The sequence below is a fragment of the Chenopodium album genome, chromosome 10, assembly GCF_948465745.1.
Source record: "Chenopodium album chromosome 10, dcCheAlbu1.1, whole genome shotgun sequence".
Taxonomy (NCBI): Eukaryota; Viridiplantae; Streptophyta; class Magnoliopsida; order Caryophyllales; family Amaranthaceae; genus Chenopodium; species Chenopodium album.
The window spans coordinates 32,690,220-32,696,928 of NC_137843.1; the positions used below are offsets into that span (position 1 = coordinate 32,690,220).

General features: G+C 33.8%; 1 long non-coding RNA gene across 2 annotated transcripts; it reads right to left on the minus strand.

Moving 5' to 3' along the window:
* Positions 1-3,461: 3,461 nt before the first annotated feature.
* Positions 3,462-6,435, minus strand: LOC145563886 (uncharacterized). 2 transcript variants are annotated; one of them, XR_014094658.1, is made up of 4 exons: positions 6,088-6,435; positions 5,202-5,297; positions 4,697-4,754; positions 3,462-4,424 (listed from the first exon to the last, which is right to left on the minus strand). It is a non-coding gene; the product is annotated as an uncharacterized LOC145563886 (long non-coding RNA). The 2 variants fall into 2 exon arrangements; XR_014094657.1 differs by lacking the exon at positions 4,697-4,754 and having other exon boundaries at positions 6,088-6,434.
* Positions 6,436-6,709: the final 274 nt, after the last annotated feature.

Sequence of the window (6,709 nt, forward strand, 5' to 3'; positions counted from 1 at the left end):
TGGCCGGTTTTGGGAGTAAGAGTGGGGTGCAAGTTTGGTCCCCCCTTCCTCCAAATGGTCCTCACTTACTCTTCCTTATGAGCTTGCCACTTGTTGATTTATTATTAGTTTGATTATTAATTTTATTTTAGCTTTAAAGTAAAATAGGAAAATCAAATTCTCCCACATTGATGGGAGAGCTTTTCACACTCTTGCATTTCCCTATAATTACCTGACTTGGGTATTGGGAAAAGCACTTGAGTAAGAGTTGGAAAAGGCATCACTAGTAGTGAAAACCTTTGAACTCAAGAGTTGAAAAAGGCATCACCATGGTGAAAACCTTTGAACTCAATTACTCGGGTTTTGGTCGGGCCTTGCTAACTACAAGGCATTGGACCTAGTCGGTGTTCAAGTTGTGGGTGGACTTCCATTGGAGGTCGTCGTAATTTCGAGGCTAGCTTTCAAAGTAAGAGCCCCTTGAGGTCGAGCGAAAACGCGTCAAAGGTATAATTATTATCTTAATCTTGTCATTAAGTTAATTATGTTTATGGTTTTATTTATTGCGAGTGTGGTCTTGGTTTTTGGTTTGTTTCCGCGGTGAGTCGGACACACCAAACCCCAAAAGAAATTGGCTTTGAAAGGTTAAATTTAGTCTTTTGCGGGTATTTACGCCCACCAATATCCGGTAATATCTTTTCTAGCTCTTTCTCTAATGGTTGGTGACTTTTTGGACATGTGTTGGTTTGTTGGATTGATTTCTTTCTTTTCCCCTCCCATTGATTATTTGGTTTATATTTGAGCATGTTGTCTCGTTCATAGGGGAGGGTATTCTATCATGTTTGGTGGGATGTTGATTCATTTATGCCATGCACTTGAGTATATGCATTTGCATGTCTTTTCTTACATTTCGAAAAATCCAAAAAGATTTTTGTTTACTTTCAAGGTAATTTTAGCAAAATGTATTTTGTTAGTTCTTGTTTTGGACATTCTATTTTGGGACTTGTATTCTTGAATGTTTTTCTTCCTAAGTGGTAAACGTGTGCACGGTTTGAGAATGTCATTGGTTGACGCTAGGATACTATATGCTAAGGTAGCCGGTTTAAGAACTTTTGGGTTCCATGAAGCCTTAGTTCATTGCTTGTGGTAAGATGAAGTTGCTCTTTATAGTGGATTTGAAGCCCTTTAGTTGGTAATTGCTTTATATCCCTTGTGAGCTTCATTTGTTCTAGTCTTCATCACCTTGTTTAGCGGCAACTAAGGATCCTTAGCTATGCATGTCTTAATCCTTGTTTTGACCTCTAGCTCCCAAGATCGTGACCGAGCCACTCTAGGGGAGGACAAGGGCATTGTTCATTTTTCTTTATCTTCTTTTTGTTTTGTTACATATTTTGTTTTTATTTTTCATTTGTTCCTCTTGCTAACCCTTTGAGCCTATTCCCTTTCTTAATTATGAGCCACATTACAAGCCAAATGACCTTTCGTTTCCCTAACAATTTAGTTTTGTGAAGCATTTTGGATTGAGAGTTTGTTTTGTGTTGTGATGGTTTGAATAAAATGAGAAAGCAATATGCTCTTTTAGACCAAGCAAGAAAGTAAATTGTATATATTCTGTTTAATAAAGCAATTGCATTCAAGAAAAAGCCGTCCACAGTTAAAAAAGGCAAGGACACCAATTTTCAATTCAAAAAAAAAAATCCATAAAAATTTAAAAAAAAAAACAAAAACAACAAAAACATTTTAGTTGGTTTCGTTTTTCTTCCCTTGTTTAAGCATTGAGGACAATGCTTCGATCAAGCTTGGGGGGGAGCGATCCTTCGTTTTTGTATATATTGTGCGTTTGTGTAGATTAAGCTTGGGGGAGATGGCATTTTTGGGATTTTTGTTTGATGTTTGGTGCCTTCTTGAGTTTATTTTTGAAAGAGGCCCCTCTTTTGCTTCATTTAGGAAATATCACCAAAATTTTCAAATTTTTACCTCGCCTTAACCCTTAGCCTTACGTTACAACCAATAAAAGACCCTTAGACCCTTGAGGATTGAGTCAACATTGGTGGAGGGAGATAGTTGTCAAGCCTTTGGAGAGAGTGTGCATGGCTAAGACGCCGGGATTAATTTCTCAAAGTTTTTCATTTTCTTTATCTTTTTCCGGTTCCTTCAAGGAATCATGAGAAGCTAGCTTAAGGGTTGATTTGAAGCTAGTGGAGAGAATGCGGCCCGATTGGTTGGGGCTAGGGTGGATTGAGTCCTCATTAGTTCTCAATGCTTAGCATATGTTATGTTTCAATCAACCATTGGCATCTTGGAACGTGCACACATTTGTTTATTTAGAAAGGTTTGCATTCATTGGTGCTTGTTCTTATCTCTTGTCCAAATATGAACTTTGTGTTTTCTTTCTCTTTTTATGTTTCTTTTTCTTTTGTTTTTATTGCCTTGCCTTGGTTTTTATCAAGAGTTGTGGGTTAAACTCTTAGGAAACCGTCACGAGAGCACACTCGTCCTCTAGGGCGATTTAGAGGTTTAAAGGGCTTGTCTTTAGTTGATAAAATTGACCGTGATTCCTACGAAAGTGAGTTAGTGTACATTCTCGTCTCCTTTAGTGTCTTAGCTTTGCTTGAAAAATTCACTCCTTTTCTCTCGTGTTTCGTGTTAATTTGCTCGAGGACGAGCAAAAGATTTGCTTGGGGCAGTTTGATAAGTGACTTTTATGTCACTTTTAAGGGTTCTTTTAGTGTTGTTTTCTAGTTATTTTCCGAATAATTTCTCTCTTTTTAATCTTTATTTCACTTATTTGCTTATTCTCGTCTTTTGTCTTTTAATTTGAGTATTTTGGTAATTTTTAGTGATTTTTAGTTTATTTTTGTAATTTATTTATGTATCTTATTCTCTAATGTTTTAAGCACTAGTACAAAACTAATCTCAAGTAACACCCATAAAGTGTTACATAAAGTGGTTAAAGTGTTATTATAGACAATAATTAACACTTTATTGGGTGATACTTCTGCCCATGATACCTAATTTCTTATGTAATACTTTGGGTAATGTATGATAACACTTTCAAAAGTGGTACTATAAACTCTCTTATGTAACACTTTTCTTATTATTAGTATCATTTTTAAAGTGTTACTTTTTATTTCTTATGTAACACTTACTTATCTTTAGTAACATTTTTCAATCATATAGTATTACTTTATCCAACGTTATGTATCACTTTTTCAAACTAATGTAATACTTTGCTGATTATTAGGTAATATTTTTCAATCATTTTTTAACATATAGTAACACTTTATTCGAAATTATGTATCACTTCTTACAAACTAGGTAACACCTTGTTAATTAGTAACAGATAACATTTTGTTATTATTAACTTCTACTATAGTGCTACTATAACTATTTAAAATATACAACTCTTTTATTTTTTTAAATATAAAAATAATATTAAGATGTACAAGATCCACAAATAAGAAATTAACATTTTGATAGGCAATAATTTGAATTGATATAATTTTATAATTTATGTAAAAAAAAAAAAAAAAATCCACAAACACCAATTTTTTTGTTTGGATAAATAATCTAATAATTAAAACAAAAGGAAAGTCAACTTCGGTATCTAGACCACTGAATTACAAAATAAAAAGGCAAATAACAGTCAACGCAGTAGCAAACAGACAGCAGTAGCTAGCGGATACCAGTAGCAGTAGATAAGAGTAGCAACGGACACCAGTAGCAGCGGACACCAGTAACAGTAACAATATTAGTGGCAGTTATAGTTAAAAGTGACATCAGCAACGATAACAGCAAGAAGTAACATCTAAGTTGAGAGTTGTAGGCTTGTTTTCTGAACTAGACAAGGAAGCAAACAGTAGATTTTTAATCCCAAAAGCTTGCATTGAAAAGCCATGCTAATTTCATAGGTAAGATATGATGATATTGATAAGGACTGAATAATCACAGCTAGGTGAACCTGCACATAATTAGAATAATAAACGCCATAAAAATAACCCCTTTCAAATAGAACAATACCACATAAAAAAATTTCGTAAAAAGAAGAATATTGAACTCATAAAGACATGCAGAAGAAATGCAAGGCACTTAATGTTGCAAATGCCTCTAGCTTTTTTACCTTCTCGTGAAACTCAATAAATTTATTTTTAAAAAAATCAAAGGAAAACGAACAGAACAAGTTTATACAGCAGCTAGCAAGCAAACGGCAGCAGAAAACAAGCAAACAGCAGCAGCAACAAGTAAGCAAACAACATCAGCTACCAACGCTAGGAACAACAATAGCAGACAACAGTAATAGTGGTATACAGCAGTAGACATCAGTAACATCAGTAGTAGTGTCAACGGTAACAATGAGAGCGGCCTGCTGCAAATTCAGTCGTACCACTAGAGGCCTACTGCAAATTCTTTGAGGGAGGTCAATAATGTTGATTTGGAACTAAAACCAACTGTCACAATGAGAAATAATGAAATAGTTAGTAGCCATGAATAATAGGCTTGCAATCCAAAGAGGTATCTATATGTTATACAAAAGACCTCAAAATCATAATACATGCATTTTATATTGTTAATAAAGCAAATATCTTACAACCATGAAGTCTTCACACAATCATTCATAACTATATAAATTTAGAGAAGATAAAAGGATTCAAGACTTCAGATTATACTTTAAAATTGTTTAACAATACTTAGACTAATTTTACTTCTCCATTCTTTATACCTTCTTTACTACCTCCATTTATATTCCTCCTCTATGGAAGAAAATTGAAACAACTCATCTGCAAATAGAGCATAAATAAAATATATTGGGATCAAATTCATGCAATCATAAGAAATTAAATGCTACCAGCACTCACTAATTAATATGAAGGAGGTTATGAAATTCTGATATTTTTAAGTGTAGGAGACTCTGAAATTTTGCCATATGTGGACACTGATTCAAAGAAGTTGCTTCTGATTGTTTAAACATTAATCACCCTTCAACATAGCAACACTAGAGTAACAATGATTTAATTACTAGCAATATAATATTACTTGTATATTATTTGCATAATAGATTATGGGGAAAGTATTATAGTGTTATCAGAAAGATGATTTTAATTTCCCTAACATGTCTACTATGATAAATTAGTCATCGAAAAAATTGACAAAATAAATAATAATAATAAAAAAGGGGAGGAGAAGTTGGTAATAAAATTAACCTCCTCTATACAAGAGACGCATACCTTATCCATATCAAAGTCCACCCAAGTTTCTAAAAGCATGCAAACAACCTTAGCAGTCCTAGATGCATCCTTTTTTGTTAGCTTTATCTCCATGACCTATAAAACACAACGTATTAGTCATATTAAGTAATTTAGCAGATAAACCATGCCATCTAACCCAAATTTATGACTTAAACTCATAATTGGCAGACAACTAAACTATATAAAGAAACATTGCTTGTGCGGTTTGTTTGGGATTATGTTCAGTTCATCTTTTTCCAGGAACACTAATTATGCTATTCAACAACTCGAAACAGTCTGAAGATTAAGGGCACCAAAATTGAGTCCAAACCACAAGTAAAAGTCTATTTACATAGCTAGTCAGGCATTTGGGACGAGACGAAATGTCATAGCCACCATTAACTAATAAATAAATATGGATTCACCCAAGTTAGTTACGTAGCATCGTAGCTATAACACAATTTGCATATTCAACTCATAACAAAAACTAAGGAAAGACTTGACTGTTATTGTAATATGTTGTATTATAATTGGAAGTTGTTTCTCTAGAGACTATGATGCATCAAAGAAATCTGGCACCTTTCCAGATATAATCCTACTAATCTAATTAAAAATATTTGCTAAGAGAATTAGAAAATTTTTCCTCTTGATGTCTAAAATCAACAGCAGTAACCCACATTACATGCATATTTCGAACACCTAGCGCATTAAAAATCTAGTTTACAAGCAATAGTTCAATAGAAACTTAATTATAAGCAATAGTTTAATATGATAATCGAGTTCAATTAGAAGAATTCTAAATTGAATATACTGACAATTTAGTTAAGGATAAACCCTAGATTATGAAATTAAGATTCAATGATTGCATAGAGAAACAACTTGTTACCCGAGAGAATTCGCCTCAATAGATATCATAATTCGCCTCAATTGAATTCAGAAGTCGCCTCAAAGTAGAACGTAGAGTGCGCTTCAATGGGAAAGAATGAGAGTTACCTGAAAATCTGAAATTGAGAGGTGCGGCGGCTGGAAGGGCGGATGGAACGGAACGAAAGGCGGCGGCCGACGGCAAGTTTGGGTGAGTGGGTGACTGACTGATTGTGTTGCTGGGTTGTTCACTTATATGGACTATGAAGAATCGAAGAGAGAGAGAAGAAGAGGAGCGTATTTTTTGTTTCTCTTGTTCACTATTCGTTGAGCGTTTTTTATTATTATTATTTTTTTAGTTCTATTTTGTTGGGTCACGTGTGGTGGAGGGGTTGTGATGAATGAAACCCCAGTCAATGAATTTGTGACGAATTAAACCCAGATGATGAATTGAACCAAAAATAACTAATTGTTGGATGAATTTCGTGAGATAACAACGAATTGAACTGGTATATACAACTTGAGATTATCGTTGTGGGAGGAGAAAATTAAAATTGAATTGAGAGAGTTTTTTGGTTTTTTAAATTCTGACATTTTAATTTAGGCCCAATTTTTTTTTGTTTTTAATTGCTTTGGCTGTTTTC